Below are 19,558 nucleotides of genomic sequence, written 5' to 3'. Positions count from 1 at the left end.
TGAAGCTGTAGAATACTTCAACACAACCTTCCTGAACATCCTAAACTCCCACGCTCCACCTAGAACCACTAGAATTAAAACTAACCTTGCACCATGGCTATCTAAAGACACCAGATCCCTAATGAAAGAAAGAGACAAAGCCTGGCTGCAATTCCATAAACACAAAACCCCAATTCTAAAACAAAAATATCATGAACTACGGAATTAAGCCAAAAAACACACAAAAATTGACAAAACTACTTACTATAAAACACTACAGGAAATACACCCTCACAGCCCTCAAAAATTTTGGGCATCAATTAACAACCTATTACACCCAGGAAAACCTACCGCTCCTGCCCCTATACTACCCAACAATCTACATAACATCCCCACCCACTTTAACAAATACTTTACTGAAACCATCCAAGCCCTAGCCAATACCCAAACAACTAGCTCTCACACAACATCAACTACAGTCCCCACCTCCTCCAACTCAGATGATAATACACATAGTTTCTCCCTAGAACCAGTCAATACTACAATTATTACCAAACTCCTCAAAAATCTGAAGTCAACAACCCCAGCAGTAGACAAAATACCAGCAGAATTCCTACAAATTACTGCAGAGGCCATAGCCTATCCTGTATCCATTCTCATTAACAGATCTATAACTGAATCCAAAGTACCTAAATCATGGAAAATATCACACATAATACCATTACATAAAGGGGGACAATCCCTTGAACTTGCTAACTATCGCCCTATTGCAATACTATCACCACTATCAAAGATTCTAGAGAGAGTAGTCCACTCACAACTAATGAAATTTTTGCCTCACAACAATCTATTATCACAATCCCAACATGGTTTCAGACCTTCGCACAGTACTACCACAGCATTGCTATCCTTCTCAAACAATATTAATACCCACAGAAACAACAGCCTGTCCGTATCCTCAATATTCCTAGACCTATCCAAAGCCTTTGATATGGTGAACTACAGTCTACTACTAGAAAAACTTGCCACTTTTAACATAAACTCTTCCACCTTATCCTGGTTCAGTAGCTATTTATCTAACCGACAGCAAGCTGTTCTCTGGGAAAACCACCTGTCACCCCTCCTCCCAATAACCATTGGTGTACCATAAGGGTCCATCCTTGGCCCACTATTATTCTCATTATTTACTAATGACATGGCATCATCCCTACCCTCTGCCTCAATAGTCCAATACGCAGATGACACCACTATAATAAGTGCAGCTAACACCCTTGATAAACTCCAGATTATAACCCAAAATAACTTTACCCTAGCCAAAGAATGGTTCACCAACATCAAGCTGCTGCTTAACCCAAAGAAAACTCAACTTATTCTTTTTAGCCCGAGTAGACCCCCCCCCCATAACAATAACTTTTCAATAATATCCAAAGACAATACTAATATTACTCCTACACCTCACACCAAGCTCTTAGGAGTAGTAATTGATAATAAACTTAAATATGACATCCATATTTCTCAAACAATCAAGAAAGTCAATAAAAAGATCGGACTCCCTTATAGAAACCACAACTACATGACCAGACACACAAAAGCCACCATAGCTAGAACTCATCTGTCATCTATACTTCTGTATGCCTCCCCAATCTTAACAAACCTTCACCAAGCAGAGCTTTCTAAGATTGAATCATGCTACAACAAAATTGACAAATTTGCTAATGAAGCCACACATAGGTCCCATCACTGCCAATCATTCAGACAACTCAACTGGCTTAAGTTACCTCAAATCCTTCTACTCAACCAACTCATCACTGTCCATAAGCTCTACTAACTTCCTTTGAAAACCCCAGACTTGCAACAATTAATTCAACACTATACTCCCTCCAGAAACCTAAGATCAACACAACAAAACCACATAACTGTCACCAAGCACAACAATGAAGCTGGCAAATCACTCTACGCCTGCTGCATTGCAAAAACCTGGAACCTCCTACCCAATCACCTAACCTCAACATCCTCACCTTACCTCTTCAAAAAAAACATCAAATCGCATTTTATGCAAAACTGGCTATGTTCATGTCTTCTCCCAGGCTAGACCAAATTAATTCACTACTATTAATACTCACTCAAATAAACACCACTGTTCTCAACCACTAATAGCTTAATGACACAAAGCTGTAAAACAAATTATTCTCTACTAAATAATAGATGAATACCCAGAACAGCCAACTGATGTAAATGAATAAATAAGCAACCAAAACTGTTCTTGGTAACAGCACGAAAGATCACAGGCACTGGATGTGTGAATAAAAATCCACTTTATTCAATAAAATAAAACACGATGGTTTAGCACTTTCATCTACACACAGGTAGACTTCCTCAGAACTGTGTGTAGATGAAAGCGTTAAACCATCGTGTTTTATTTTATTGAATAAAGTGGATTTTTATTCACACATCCAGTGCCTGTGCTCTTTCGTGCTGTTACCAAGAACAGTTTTGGTTGCTTATTTATTCATTTACAAATTATTCTCTACTGTCTTACCCCTTTTGCACAAATTTTAGCAGATACTCTAATAAAACTCGTATCAAACTACTGTTTTTATCTGTATTCAACCAACATACTGTACTCTGAGTCGAAATATCCTGTACCTTGCAAATATTACGGTTGTAATGTAACTAACTGTGTAACTGCCTGTATGAATACTCTCTTATATCATGCTAATGTTAACTAATGTTTTGTATAAATGGTAATGTTAACCAATATAATGTAATGCAATATTTGTGGAGCTTTTCTCACCAGGCCTCCGCTGAAAACGGATCTGTGTCCAGTCGGACTTTCCCGGTAAACAAATATAAAATAAAAAAAGAAATAAATAAGATAAGTAGGGTGGAGTTCAGGTTTGTGAGTATTTGGGAACAGTAGGTTAAGCAAGGTAAAAGTAGGTATGCGTAAGAGTATTCCTAGCTTCAGTAGTCAGGAATTTGTAATTTCTATACAGTAGTCCTAGTTTCTGATAGGTTTGTCTAATGCAATTGTTAATGTGTAGATCAAATTTTAGTAGATCATCAATGGTAATGCCAAATAGTTTTGTGCTGAATTCGACTACAATGGGAGTATTGTTTAGGGACATTATGGTGAAGGAAGATTTAATGTGCTTCACAGATTTAGGAAGAAAATTATGGTGAAGGAAGATTTAATGTGCTTCACAGATTTAGGAAGAAAATTATGGTGAAGGAAGATTTAATGTGCTTCACAGATTTAGGAAGAAAATTATGGTGAAGGAAGATTTAATGTGCTTCACAGATTTAGGAAGAAGAAGTAGCAATTTTGCTTTCTTAGGGCTGAGGATGAGCTGGTTATTTTGTCAGCCATGACTCTACTGAATTAAAAGATGACTGTGTAGTTGATAGGAGTACTGAGGGGGAGTTGGCCATATTGATGACTGTAGAGTCATCTGCATATTGGACAATGGTAAACCGAGGGCACGAGGAGTAAAGTGAGTTGGTAATGATAATAAGAAGTAGTGGTCCAAGTATGGATCCTTGAGGGATACCCATTCGTATTGGAAGGGGGCTAGATAATGCAGAGTCCCATCTCACTGACTGCTGCCTGTCAGTGAGATAGCTAAAGAACCATGCTACTGTATCAGGGGAGAAGTTAAGTTCTGTTAGGTTTGTTAAGTAACAGGGGGTGAGAGACAGTATCAAAAGCTTTTGAGAGGTCAAGGAATAGGCAAGATATGAGTTTTTGATCATCTTTGGCTACAGAAATAGTGTTGATAAAGGATAGTAGAGCAGTTGTGGTGCTATGCTTGGGGCAGAAACCATGCTGTGTAGAAGTGAGCAGTTTTTCCTGTGAAAGATAATGCATAACTTGTTTCTGTATACATTTTTTGAGGACTTTAGAGAGAGGGGAGAGGATAGTGACAGGTCTGAAATTAGAGATTTCAGATAGTTACCTCCTTTGTGAATGGGGAGAGTACAGAACTGTTTTCAGATTGATGGAACTTAGATTCAGAGATGGAGCGATTTATTAGGATAGATACCGGCAGCACACGGGAGTGAGCAGCAGTCTGGAGAAAATATGAAGAGATATCATCATATGTATAATGTTTTTTATATATTTTAACTGCCTTCTAATACTTATATGTTCATAAGAGAAGTAAGGCCGTTGTTCTGGTTATTGGTATTGTAGTTAACTGAATGCAGTTTTTCCAACCTGCGACTGATGCACTGTAAATGATTTTAAATGATTAGCAATTCTGTTTGCCCTATAAAGGAAATGATGCAATCATCTAAAATAGAGTCTGATGAAGTTCCCAGTTTGAGGGATGAAAGTGCTCAATTTTAAATCAAACTAATTTTTTGGTACATTTTGTACATTTTTTCGACACAGTGGTTTTGGAAGTGTGCTTATTCCATTGTGCAACTCCATCCAGCATTATCTGTTTTTTTTTCTTCTGGATATTCATACATCTCAACTGTTTAATACATGACCAGCTTCTGTCATCTACCCATTATGGCTTTTGTCCCTATCACAGCATAACTACGCTTAGCTGAAAATTGCCAAACACTTAATACAACACTACTCCCCCTATAGAATTTTATGCTGTACAGAAAAAAAAAATCTCTAATTATTATAACCAAAGAATCAAATGCTGAAGGTGACTGCCTATATTCAAATAGTGCAGCTGAACTATGGAATCACATCCCACAACCACTGAACTCCGTTCAGAATGAAAACTCATTTAAAACACAAATAAAACTTTGCCTATCAAAACAATGGATCTGTGCCTGTATATCTCCAGGATAAATGCCCCTGTTACCTTCAGCTTGCCATATTATCAAACCATTTCTTTTCATTCAGAATCCTATGCCTCCACAACCAGTCTTCACCAATACCTGAATAGTTTTATTAGCATCTCCCAAACATATAGTTTTATGACAGTGCTCTACCCATATCCCAAATGTATATTTAGTTTTATGACACCGCCCTACCCAGTCCCTTCCATCAGCTCCATTTATTTGAATTTCTAAGCACTAATCACATAACCTGTTATCTATCTTACAAAACCATTAGTACACCTCTTCAAATGCTCAGTGTGTGACAAGTATAATTTATACTGTAATAGTTGCCTTTATTTGATAGGAATGTAATATAATTAGCAAGTATGGATTAACCCAGTGCTGATAGATTTGTTGCACATCAGCAGGTCAAATGGCATGAGAAATACTCAGTTTGGAGGGAGATATCTCTCTCTCAGAAGACACTACTGCTTTGGAACACACTCCCCATCTACATAAAACAAAGCTTGTCCTTAAATGAAGCACAACTTGGAACTATGGATGAAAAACAAAAAAATTACCCCAGGACTGCCCTCTGTACTATTAATGAACAGAGGCAGCTCCTAAATGCTTAACCCATGCTTGGCTCCCCTCAAATTATCTATGGTATGATCTCAGCTTTTCTCATTGGGGTTATATATATAATTATTGACCGTGGGATGTGTAAGGCCAGTCTAACACCAAATGGGATATGTTAAATTGAGCATCAAAAGGGAGAATGACTAGGCTTAAAATGTCCCACAAGAGCAGCAAACCTAGTATGTACCTATGAATGAATGTGAACTACTTAATGTCTGCTCATGTATACCACTGAATGTGTGTTTAAAAATGCTTGCAATTCATTTGAGCTTTTTCCCCCTGGCCTGTGCTGAAACTGGGTTTTGAATTAAACCCAGATGGACAGACCTGATAAACAGTAGCAAAATAAATAAAATAAAATCCTGTATGTTTGATGGTCATAGAAAAGAAAATCTGGGAGGAACTGCACCCCCCCCCCTCCATTTGAAAGTGTAATAGCAAGTGTATTCTTGCATCTGTAAATATGTGTATGCTTTAAGCATGTCCTTATATATGTTAATATGTTTTGCTCATTATGCGATCATATTCGTCCAGGCTGTGCCTCCAAATGGTCCATTGAGATCTCTATACTACCCGGTAAACAAATATAAATAATAAATAAATGGTAAAATAAATAATCTTCAGAGGCTTGCAAAGCCGGTTCTAAAATTGTTATGCAAGTAGTTAGTCATCACATGCAAAAATAACAACACAAATGCAAAAGACAGGGCACAAAAAAATTCAAGAATCAGGAATTTTAGGACAGGGGCAAAGTGTTAGTCACGTCTGCTGAGAATAAATTCTTAGGAAGAAAGCAAAGAGAACCTTTGATGTAATAGAGAAAATAAACTTAAAAATGTATAGGGTCCAAAAAATCCATAAAAATGCAGTGATTGAGGAACTCAAAATAATACTTAAATTGGAAGTTATCAAGGAATTCCAAAATTAATGAAACACTCCAGTTGTCTCAGTCCTAAACTACATGGCTCCCTGCATTTGTCATAGTTATCCAGTAATTTAATTGAGATCCCCAACTTTGACACCTAACTAATGCAGATAGTGAATGAACTCGTATACAGGCAATGGAAAAGCAGGTTTTCTGACCACCCTAAATTTGAAGAAGTGGTATTTAGACCAGGAGACATGAATGTCAATAGAGATAGGTTACTTGAGTCACATTACCAGTCTTAACTAAGACTGAACTGGGGGTTTCTGCTGGGAGGGATGTTATTATAGCAATAACCCACGCCTGGGTGTGGGTAATGCTGGATTTACCCACGGTTGGCATGGTTTGGTCCCGAGGGCGAAGCCCGAGGGACCAAACAAAGCCAACCGTGGGTAAATCCAGCATTACCCCCACCCAGACGCGGGTTATTGCTATTATTAATGACATTATTTAAGAAAAGAAATAATTACTTTTCTTAAATAATGGCATTGTATAATGCCTCTTTACTGCCCTTCCGCAGCTGTCTGGTATTCTGCGGCAGTTCTGATGTACTGCGCACGCGCAGTACATCAGAGTTGGGCAAAAGCAACGGAGAACGCAAGATCTCTGTTGCTTTTTACTGTTCGCTATGTTAATGGGTTTAACATAGCGAGACAGCTTTAAAATAAGCAACGGATATCTCCGTTGCTTATTTTAAAGCTGTCTCGCTATGTTAAACCCATTTAATATAGCGAGACAGCTTTAAAAAAAAAAGCAACGGAGATCGCAAGATCTCCGTTGCTTTTTACACACTGTGTCACTATGTTAAAGGAGTTTAACATAGCGCGACAGCTTTAAAAAAAAGCAACAGAGATCTCCGTTGCTTTTTTTAAACCTGTGTTGCTATGTTAAACTCTTTTAACATAGCGCGACAGTGTTTTATACTAACGGAAAAATTCCGGGCATCCGGACCTTTTTCCGTTAGTATCTTGAGGGATTTACAATGGGCATGCTGGTTGGGCTGGCCAATCAGCGTGCACGTTTTAGGGGAGGAATTGTATAACGTGGCAGAGTGGATATTAGAGAGCAGCTAAAAGTATAGAAAAATGCTGTTTTTGTAAAGAAAAATTTTATTTCTCTTATGAAACTGCCATTCTTTTGCAATGAAAATAATTTTTTAATGTTAATATATATACCCTAAAAATACAATAAAGGATGTAACAGACTGATTTGTAACAAATGCAGCAAAGACTTTAAAGAGAAGAGCTCAGAGCAGCACAGCCAAACATTTGCCTCAGTCAAAAGAGAGCTATATTTTGAGAAGTAGGAACTATTTGTCTTTCCCTGGTAGAAAGTTGTCAGTGAAAGATATTTGCCTTTTACTGGCAAATAGTATTCTAGCCAAGAGTATTGACTCTTGGAAGGTACCAGATGCAGACTTTACTAGAAGCATGTAGGGAACAAGAAAACATCTGTGGATCTGTTCAGAAGTTTACCTTTTGCCTGAGATTAAGAGAAAAGGGTGGGTGGGCCCAGCACAAGTATAAATAATGTTCGGACTCACAAGGGAGTCCCCAGTGAAGGTGGCATGTGTCAGGGCTTACTGGTGATGTGCTACATCAACAACAAAACAAAAAAAGTCACATGGGACTAATCAACAAAGCTGCTACATGTGGATGATCACACACTACAGACAGACTCTGAATAACTTCAGCAAATGGCAGGAGAACAGAATGCAAACATAAAGGGCCCATGAGATGAAACTCAGTATACAAGTACTGTGCAGCATATGCAAGACATTGGCCATGACAGAATTTGAGGGGAAATGAGATGAAACATAACACTGAGATAGTAGGGAACATAGTGGAACACATTAACACCTTAAAGCATCTGTAGGGAGGTGTAGTTGAGAAGAGAAGTCCAAATTAAGAGATCAAAGCAAGAATCAGAGATGCTGCAGACAAGTGGCACAACATGTCTTGGGTAATGTGTGACAGAAGAATGCTAAGTAAGTTGAAAGGTAAGGTGTACAAAATAGTGGTGCAACCAGTGCTTATGAATGGCACATAAACCTAGGTAGTGAAGGCAGAAGAATTAAGGAGACTTGAGAAGCCTGTGATGATGTGCCTAAGATGGGTATTAGGATGTAAACTGTGGGACAGATGAATAAATAAGGACATCAGAGTGAAAGCCAAAGAAGACACAATTACATATAAGGTCAAGGTGATGACTTTACAGCAGTTTGGCCATATGTGCAGGAAAGCACAAATTAAGTTGGTGAAGCAGATTTGGGAGAAACAGGTAGAAGGAAAGAGGAGATGAGAACATGCAGCCAAGAGATAGATTGACTTTAGACAGGTGGACAGCACTGTGAAACAATGTAGGACATGACTCCGAAGAGAGAGAGCGAGAGAGATATAAGTGGTTACAATTGACTTAACACTCCAATCCTATATAAAACATGGAAAAAAGGGTCAATGATTGATGACAGTGATGATTATGGGCATGGAAAAATTCACAGCAGGAAGACAAAACTCTTTGCTCAGTAAGCTCACACCAAGTAACAGCAGTCACTACAAGATCACAAAATGCTTGCTTGCAAATTCAACAAGAAAATCTACATGAAACCGTCTAAGCACTTGGCAGCAGAGGAATAATTTAGAAATATTTTTTAATTACCTTGCCAATCTGTCAGTATTCTCACCAGTGTCAACTTTATAAAGAGTTTGGAAAGGTAAGTAAAAACATATGTTTATTTATTATATTTAATGAAAAAATAGCCCACTTTAGTTTGGCACATTATTATTTACCTTGTTGACATTATAGCTTCATTCCAGCTTCAGTCCCAGAGAGCCATTCTAGCGAATGGACTATAGGTTATAATATAAAACAGCAGGCCTCATCTAGGCATCATACCAGCTTTTTACAAAATCTTCCTCTGACATTCCTTCAGGCCACATCCACCATGGGCCCCAAATGAGGCATCAAACTGTAGAAATGACAAATCTTTTAAAAAGAACCCCTGGTTTACCTACTTCAAAAACACCTTCCTTCCATGTTTTTTCAGATTACAGCGTTTTCTATACCACAGAGATGCAATTAATGCATCATTATTCTAATGCACCCATTTTAGCTGACCAACGAAGCTCTAAAGTCACAAGATGCAAAGTAAATAATATGTTTAGCTAGTGTAAACAGAACTGCTGTTTTAAAATTGTTGTATATAGCGTGCATAAATGTTGTATAATGAACTGTTAATAATTAATAGAACTAATTATGCATTTAATTGCAATGCAAACAAGAAGGCTGTATCCCTACCAAACAAGAGAAACTGACTTCTCGTAGAGGGAGAATACTTGCCTGTAGGACAGATTTTGAGTGCTATGCTGCAGTAAGGAAGAATCCCTGTTTTTTTTTTTCTACGAAGACCTGCACAACTTCCCGTGTCAGAATTCAGAAGGGGAGACTAGAGAACATTTGTATGCCACAAACTTTGTTTCTTGTCAGTGCAGAAAGGAATTATTGTACTGCTTTGGAAGTATCTGCTGTGACACCAGGACTGTTAAATATATATATAAAATCATCATCAGCCCCCTTTTCCCATTTTCTACATGGGGTTGGGGTATCGTGTTAACTGTCACCATCTCTCTCAGTTCAATGCCACACTCCTGCTTTCTTCAAAACTCATGCCTGTCACAGATCTTCTTTCACACAATCAATCCACCTACCTCTTTGCTAGATGTCCTCATTTCCTCTTACCTTCTTCCTGCCTGTCCCAAATCATCATCTTCACCAGACTGACTTTTGCTTTTCTGCATATGTCCAGTCACCATAATCTGTTCTCTTTGATCCTTTCTGCAATTAGAGCTACTTTGGCTTCTGCTCTTATGTCCTTAATTCTTATTCTGTCCCACAGAGTGCATCCTTCTACCCTTCTCTGGCACTTCATTTCCATCACCTCTAGCTTCTTCATCTGCTGTCTTTACCGCCCAGGTTTCTGTACCATACAGTAGCACTGTTCGCACTACTGTCTTGTACACCTTACTTTTCAGCTTCTTTGGCATTTTTCTGTCATAGACTACACCTGACACTTTATGCCAGTTGGCTGCAGCATCTATGATTCTAGCTTTGACCTCTTCATTCAGACTTCCCTTCTCCTCAACCACCACTCCCAAATACATGAAGCTGTTTACCTGGTATATAATCTTCCCTTCTATCTCAATTCTCAGCTTCTTCTGATTTCCCCAGTTTGCTGCCATTACCAGTGTCTTATCTGTGCTTAGTTTCATCCCATGTACCTTCAGTTTTGCACTCCTTTGCTCTATACTTTTATGGAGTTCTTGCTCAGAGTCTGCCTGTAATGCCACATCATCTGCATACCGCAACTGTCCCCGGCAACCTGTTTGCTAATGTAGTCCATCACCAGTATGAACAGCAGTGGTTCAGAGCTGAACCCTGGTATATACCCACTCCCACTGGGAACCCCCTGTGAGGCAGAACACTGTTTGCACTTGCGTCATTGGGTCCTTGTACATAGCCTGTACTAATTCTACCAATGTTTCTGGGACTTTGAACTACTGCAGTAGTGCCCAGATCATCTTTCTTGGGACCTTGTCATATGCTTTCTCCAGGTGTAGGAATGCCCATTTGGACTCTTTCTTCAGCTTCTTAAAAACTATCTGTCTCACTGCAAACATCGGGTCAGATGTGCTACATACTGATCTGATTTGGAACTGCTCATCTCCCATCTTACATTCTGTTACTCTGCGTATCCGTTTATCAATCACCCTCTCTAGAACTTTCATGCAGTGTGATAGGAGTTTGATGCCTCTGTACTGCCCACAGTTGTGGCTGTTCCCTTTGTTCTTGGACACTGGCACGAGTATGCTTATTCTCCAGTCATCTGGGACACGCCTTTCTGTCCACACTGCTATGAGTGCCCTCAGGAGCCATTCCTTCCCTATCTCACCCACCATCTTTATCATGTCTGCTGTGACCTTATCTGAGCCTGCTGCTTTCTCGGACTTCATTTTCCTAAGTGCTATTCTTACTTCTTCTATGGTAGGCTCCTCTTCTTTTCTCACTGTAGGCTGTTTCTGGGGCAGTACAGCTTCTGTGGGGTATTTTTTTATTCAGAAGCTGCTGGAAATACTCCTTCCATCAGCCTTTGATGTCCTGAGGACTGGAGAACAAGCTGCTGCTGGCATCCTTTATGAAGGGTGTCTGACTATCTTCTTTATCTTTCTGTGTTTGCCTTGAAACCTGATATAGTTTCTTTGTGTCACCTAATGAGTCACTTTCCAGAGGTTGGTAGGGAGCCTCTGATCCCCTATTCTTTGCTACTGCAACTACTTTCTTTGCTTCTTTGTTAGCCAACCAGTATTCCTTCCCAACCTGGTCGGTCTTTTCTATCTCCCACTTTTTCCTGCACTCCTCCTTTCTTTTGATGACTTCATGGACTTCTGCATTCCACCACCAGCTTTCCTTATGTACCTTATTTCCATACCTGACCAGGCCACATGTCTCTTAAGTAGTCCTCACACATGCTTTTTACATGTTTTGAGGAGCTGCCATTCTTCTTCAACTCCACCTATTTCCTCCTCTTCCTGGGGTTCTAGAGCCCTGAATAATTCCTTGAACTCGTATTTTCTCTCCAGTCAACTACCAGGTCTTCAGCCTCGTCTCTGTTGACCTTAGTGCCTTCTCAGACTACTGCTTACAGCTGATTGTGGCAACCAGTGGTTTATGCTGTGGGCTGTTTCACTAGGGATGATTTTGCAATCAATGATTCTTCCCCAGTGCCTTTTCTTACTCTTGTATGTGATCTTGTGGCTCTCTCTTTCTGAACCATGTGTTAGCTACTAGTTAGCAATTTGCTAGACAGAAGTCTAGAATTGCCTCTCCTTTATTCCTGTTGCCCCACACATCATCATGTCATTCACTTCCAAGCTGCGTCCTGTCAGTGAACCCACATTAAGTGTAGCAATTCTTAGTTCATATTTGGCAGGTTGATTGGTTTCACATCCGGCTTTCACTCAACAGGGCTATCCCAGTAACCCAGGCTGGGCAACTAGACACCCGCCGGCCAGTAGCTTATTGACCCATGGCCGCTGGGCTTTATGGCAGGCACACACTGGCAAATAGGGGCACATACACCCCTCCCACTGTTAGCATGGGTCCCTGGCATAGGTCAGAGTAGACCTGATCCTCAACGCACTTATCACTGGTAACTACCTATGCCCATTTGGTGACATTAGTCAACATGACCAAATCACCTACAGCCATATTTTACACCATCGAGTGGCTAGCCATGCCATAGTGCGTAGTCTGTGATCAGTGTTTTCCTATCCTGAGGACACTACACACCAGAGCAGATGCCCCACAGTGGATGGTCTGTACAACTCTTCCCCCTACATGGCAACATACAGAATCTGTGCTGCTGCCTACAGCTCCATTCATTGGTGAGTTTGAAATTGAAACACTCAGCATGTTTTTCGGAGGTGGGGGGAATCCCACAGAGACACAGGGTGAACATGCAAACTCGAAACAGGCATTGGTTACATACACACACAAACACACACAAATGCAAACACAGATAGATAGATGTACCAAACAAGTACTCAGTATGTTTTCCCTTTTATTCAGAAAATTATTTTGGAGCATTTTGTTTGTATAAGAAGGAATCTGTACCAGTGCCTTTGGTTTTATCATAGAACAAAGAATACATGCATTTGATAATTTTTAAGTTTTTGGTGCATTCATATACCACAATATATATAAATGCATAAAAGCATACATTTATATATACACCACACGTGTGTGTGTGTGTGTGTGTGTGTGTGTGTGTGTGTGTGTGATATGTTTGATTAAAGACTTGTTTTTATTTAATCACAAAATAACTAAAAATCAAATCTAATCACATATGACAGAAGAGTGTAGCAGGATATAGACAACTGCAGTTGGTGTGGTTTAGGGTGTTAGGGTTGTAAGATACTAGCAACTGGAAGGAAAATTAGTTTTGTATATTGTTAATGTTCACCGACATGTTACACACCTATCGCTACAAGTTTTTGTGTATGAGCAATGATTCACAGTGTGTCATGTTTTCTTTTTTTACCATGTTGTGCAACTGTCAAGTTAATAATTTTAAGTAAAGGCTTAGAGAATGCAGGGAGGCTTGTACATTTGTAAAAAAAAAAAAAAATGAAGGCATATTTGTTGTACTTGAAAATTTATACATGTGATTTAGGATAAATTTTTGGATACTTTGTGATTAGTTGAAAAGTAATAATTTATACATACGAGTCTATTACTTTTTATCTAAGAAATTTTTTATCTAATCACAAAATATCTAAAAATGTCATCTAATACACATTAAATTTAAAACATACTTTGTTAAAACCTATAACATCTAAAACTTCATAAACAGCAAATACAATTTATTTTTTACAGGGCAGCAGGCCCCTCTACACCCCCCAACCCCACTTACTTAAGTATACTGACTCCCCAGTACCACAACCGTAGAGGACAGAGAAAACTCATCACACAGTGAATCACTGCTGGTGCACAACGCAGACTTCAAGGGGTAGAGATCCAACAGGACACTGTCCATTAGCAATACACAAATACTGCTCAACACTAACGGATAATTTAATTCTTATGAGCCCAAACAACACCAGCAGTGATTCGGTCATTTGTATTTTCAGTAAAATGTGTTTTAGATCAATTCTGAAACTTTTTTTAGATGAAATGTTGTGTAGATCAAAAGTCATGTACATATATATATATATATATATATATATATATATATATATATATTATATATCATACAGACACACCCACAATGTGTGTGAGACAGAGAGAGAATGGGAGAGGGACGCACACATTACATAACTCTGCATGCAGAATAAATTATTTATAAATTCAAAGGAAAACAGAATCTACTGCAATGTCTGCTTCTGCTGGGGTGCTATTTTCGTTTAGAAAGGCATTTCTTTTTGTGGCTTGCACATTCAAGGCAGGGGTCTGGAACAATGAGTTCTGATACACAGGTTTAATCATATTTTATACCTCTTTTACCATCATGTGTGCATAATTTTTAACACTTGTCTTTATTCATTAAAACAAAATGCAGATTTGACAAACACTGGAAGAAAGTGTTCTAAAAAGGAATGCGTTTTAGAAAACAAAAAAGATAAAAAAACAAAAACATCTGGAGGACTGAAATGTTCTTTTTCCTAAAACAGTTGCCTGTTTTATCAAAACGTGCTTAGATGAGTGCTGTGTTATATTACACTGTGTATCACCATGAATTTACTCTTGGCTATTGCAGTAACATTTATTTTGCTTCCTAATGCACTGGGGATGTTTGATTTGTAAATGTTTTTAACTTTTTCTTCTTGTCAGTTTAATAAGGCATAACAATTGTTTTTTTTTTTTTAACTACTTGAATGAATATGCTAATGCTTTGGGGCCCTTGCACAGGAAAATGTTAAGTGACGTCCACACTCTAGTAAAACCTTAGTTACCAACTCAAGAAAACAAAAACCTTCACATTAATCACATTGAAAAGTGTGGCTGTTACATGGACTGCTCACCTCCACTTACAGATGATTGTTTAGTCATGTCTAGTTTAAAAAAAAAAAAAGAAAAAGAAAAGTTGATGAACAGACAAAAGCAATCGAAAGAATTCATGTAGTCCAAAGAAATATTAATGACCATAAGAATTTTTATTGCCTAAAGAAAACAATGATGAAAAATACAACCAAAGAAACAACACCGGACTGCACAATATTGCAAAGAAAATCCGAGACTAATTAGAGTTGGAAAATAAGAAACATAGCAGGAAATCTGCTTATAGGGAATATAATTTTCAGATGCAGCAAATGTTTCTCAATAAGGCAGAGTATTGTTTTGTTAATAACTGCTTCTCCCCAGCTTATGCTGTACATTTTCAGAAATATTTTTGGAGCCTACAGCCCAAAGAAGACAAAGGGCCAGATTCTGAAAGACTTGCTCTCAGCGTCAGTGACCACATATACTGAAAGCAGGTGTTTTGGAATCTGTTTCCAAATGTAAGTATGTTTATAGATGGGCTTTACACTGATGTAAGTCACTTACACTGAAAACAACTCTCTTGGAATCAGGGTAGAATTACATTGACAGCAACACATTTGGAATCTGGTCCCGAAGCTGGGTGCATTATAGTCAAAGAAAGAAAACACAACTCAGAAAACTACACATTGCCAGAACTGGGATTTGCACCTCAATTCAGCTGACATGGCTAATCACAATTCACAAAAGTCCTGGTTGCTAAGTGTCAGCAGCTTGCTACACTGCCACAGCTGTTTGTAACAGGTATAGAAGTGGGTATGTACAATTCATATAACAAAATCAACAGTGCTGAGCTATGGGTATAACCATATGACACACCAACGCTCAGGGTGTATCATTCACTTTTTATACACAGACTGCATGGAAAAAGGCAGTATACCAACCATGTGGCCTGCTATGTGCAACTACAGTGATTTCCCCAGTGTAACAGTTCCGTTTTGTTTAACTAGAACATACAGAGCCAAGTAATTTGCAGTGCTTCATCACAATTGCAAGCAGTATAGTTAAATCCTACCCAGATGAATATATGTACTACTCTTTTACGTCGGTAGGCCACAGAAATTACATTTATAAAGATAATTTATACCAATGTACCATAGCATTTCTCTATAAGGGCATGTATTTTTTTAACCATATAGTAGCAAATCTGATGGTAAAAAGTATATATTCTGAATTTCAAATGAACAGCCTGAAAGCTGTCATGCCTGTTTATGATGATGCATGTTTAGAAGAGTATTAAAATTTACGATCAAGACTACCGAGAAGTGTAAAATTCATTATGCCCTTTCAGTACATTCTCATATCCCACTATACAGTTGGTTTAATCATATCCATAGTATTTTCTCTTATATCAATGGCAAAGCATTGATAGTCTAAGAACATGTTTTGAAATAAATATAGTTATGATTACCTTAGTACTATATTCAGTATCTAGTTTTAAGATGACACAGACCAGTATCTGTTTACTTAATATTATATGTAATTGAAAAGATGTCAATATAAGAAAAAAAAAAACACCACCAAAAATACATAAAGCTAGACACACGTCACCTCTTAGTAATCAGTTTACCATCACAAGCAGTACCAAATAATGCAATTTTCTGGCTTCCCCACACTTTAATGAATTAAAATTTTAGGGCATAGCAACTACTTCATTTCAATTTAGGGAAGCTGAACTCCCTGATCACTACTTTCATAGGAAATCACTACTCCTACAGTTTCTAAGTGTTTGCTAGCAATGATTGCTTCCCTTTGGGAGATTCCTCCCTTCTTTACGTTTGCATGAATGTGAAGTTAATATACACAAGTTTGTGAGGGGTGGGGTGGGGGTATGGAGCTTGCCAGACGTATTCAAGGGTAGTGGGCTTGCTGCATGCAAAAAAAAACTTTTTTTTGTATTTTTATCTGGATACCATTGTGAATTATTGTGTTTGGTTGCAGCCTTGTACATATATAACTTCATATGACATATAGCAAACCACTTACTTGCTGTACTCACATTTGTGAACTTCTTTTGTAGATGCATATCCATACTTTATAGCTGTATCAAGTGTCTGAATTACAGAAGTTTGAGACACAAAAGTGAAACTCTCAGAACTTCAAACAGGAAAAAGTTAAATTCAGTAAAAAACAGGAATTCAAAAACTTTGCCGTAAATGCATTTAAAGAATTATTCCCTGGCATTGGGGGGGGGGGGGGGTGTGTGTCAGGGTCTGCATTTCTCAGTCCTTTCCTAGATCAATAAATAACATTGACATGTCTGTACCCTGGAGTAAGAGATTCGCTGGCATATCATATTCACAGACTTAATAGTCATAAAAAAGCACACTGATACTTTATGACTACAAGTCACTTTGAGGGGGCAAAGTTTTGTTTTCTAACTGCTCTTACTAATATGGTGTAGGCAAAGTAATGCTTGTTAGATTATTTGAGAAGCAACATGGTTTTAACAGTACCACAATAAATGATTTTGCCACTTTGTCGCAGATTTTGAGATGAAATCTTAGGTCCATTCCCATGACAGCTCTAAAACCTTTGGTTTTAAACATGGTTTTCAATTGTTTTGCTTTATATGATGTTTTCTAGTTTCAGTGCTGTGTACCAGAAAGTGTCCAGTCTAGGACATTTCTGAAACATTATCTATTTAAAGATCAAACCGTGTTTCAGCATTCAAACCAAAAGAATGCACACTCCCGCGTATTATTAAATGATTCAAAGTGAGACTGCAGACAAAAATGAGAATTAATTGCATAAAAATAAGTTTTATTAGAGTACTACAGGCTGGTGCACATCACCTTTCTTTATCTACATGCCATGCTTAGCATGTGCTGACATGTAATAATGATGTTAACAGGTTAATTTCATACACTCAGACCAAGACCCCCCCCCCCCAAACTGTGGCACCTTTTTCGGTTCTCTTTTACCTGGCTGTTATTAAATACACACACCTTGTAGACAAACATAAGCACAGCTTACATATTACAAGTCATGCCAGAGTGTGACTTATGTCTTTAGGTTCTGACTGTATATGGACTCTCGCTGTGCCTAACCAAAGCATCAGGAGCAGAACAACAAAGCAAAACACTGGACGATCCAAACATTCAGATTACAAAGCTGTGACAAATGTCTTTGCACAGAACAAGAAACATTTAAGGTATATTGCAAGACTCACACAATTCTAACATATTTTATAAATCATATTCCTTTCTCTCGTGAATTTTATTTCCTTTAATATGAACAGTAACTGTCACAATATACCCAGATCTCATTGGTACATGGTCCTTATTTTCCAGTAACAGAAGCATAGTTTTAGTAACTTCCCTTTACAGTACAAACATTTTAATCCTTTTTCACAATCTGTCAGATGAATAACCCTCCAATTCCCACATGCTGTGATTCCACTATTCTTTACCTAGATCATTTTTGAATTGAGAAAATTCTTACAATTATCTGTCTCTCCTTGTCAGGAAGTACCTACAACACAGATTTTGAGCCCTGTTTCAAATTCCTGTCTTTGCTATACCACCAGGGCAGCTCTAATAAAGATTTAATATTCATGTATTCTTCCTGTACATAATACTCCATCTTAAAGATCATAGAAGTAATTTTATAACTCAAAAAAAGTGAAAATGAAAGAGGAGAATTACTGTTTAAATGTTTAATTACAGGAGGCAAGTACACAGAACTTTGGCATGACCTAGCTGAGAACAGAAAAAGTTAACAATGTCTTCAGTTAATTATGTAACTGTGCAGAATAAATAAAATTCCCATATATTGCCAAAAACATTTGAAGAAGAAAAAAAAAAAACAGGTGGATGCCAGTTCTGTAATTGCCAAGTTAACAGCAGATACACCCGCGGTGGTGGTGCTGCGGTAGCGTTGTCGCGTCACAGTAAGACGCTGCCCAGTTCGATTCTCAGCTAGAGTGTCTTCTGCGTGGAGACATGCGTGAATGGGCATATCTTCGTTGAAGGTTGTGCGTCAGGGCTGGTAACTCGGCACGTAAAAATCAACTACCAATCATTAGCGGACTGGAGTTTCCGCTGTGGTGACCCCTAACCGGGAAAAGCCGAAAGACACAAACAAACATCCAGTGGTGTTAAAAAGAGCATATTCTTTTTCTTTTTCATAAATACATATTCATTACACATTCACAAACAGTATCATGTTTCTGATAATCCTTACATCTTTAACCAAAGTTCCTAACTAAAGTGGGGGAAAACGGGGGGGGGTATATTATGGGGTATAATCAGGGGTAAGTGTAGCCCTGGCATTTATTTAAGAGCCCACTGGTAATATGGCTTCTTAAATGGTTGTATTTAGTTGCATAGTATGTTAGTAACTTGGTAGGATTTTGTTTTGGTCCTTAAGTTCAGGTTGAGGGGAGCACTGGTCTGCGGATTCTAATTATGGTTCTGCTTTAATCTTTTCATCTCTATCACATTATTTGTTCCCACAGAAGCAATATGCATGTCCTTTTAAAAAACCTTCACTCAACCTTCTCACAAAGACAAGTGTAAAGCCCATTTCAGTGGGAATAGCCACCGAGCCTAACAAAGAATTATGGTAGAAACTATGTCACACTTTCCCCATATATCCATAATAAGAATACTCTGCTACAACTCATTCACCATCCCCAAT

The 19,558-nt window shown here is 38.3% G+C and overlaps 1 protein-coding gene across 4 annotated transcripts in view; it reads right to left on the bottom strand.

Annotated features, from left to right (window-relative positions):
* Positions 1-19,558, bottom strand: part of ASTN2 (astrotactin 2) — a 7,150,955-nt gene that overhangs the window by 458,444 nt on the left and 6,672,953 nt on the right. The gene's annotated exons all lie outside the window — the stretch shown is intronic.

The sequence above is a fragment of the Protopterus annectens genome, chromosome 16.part0 (assembly GCF_019279795.1).
Source record: "Protopterus annectens isolate FY-2018-M chromosome 16.part0, PAN1.0, whole genome shotgun sequence".
NCBI classification, from domain to species: domain Eukaryota; kingdom Metazoa; phylum Chordata; order Ceratodontiformes; family Protopteridae; genus Protopterus; species Protopterus annectens.
Note: the sequence above shows the minus strand (reverse complement) of the source record. Positions and strands in the feature narration are given on the sequence as shown.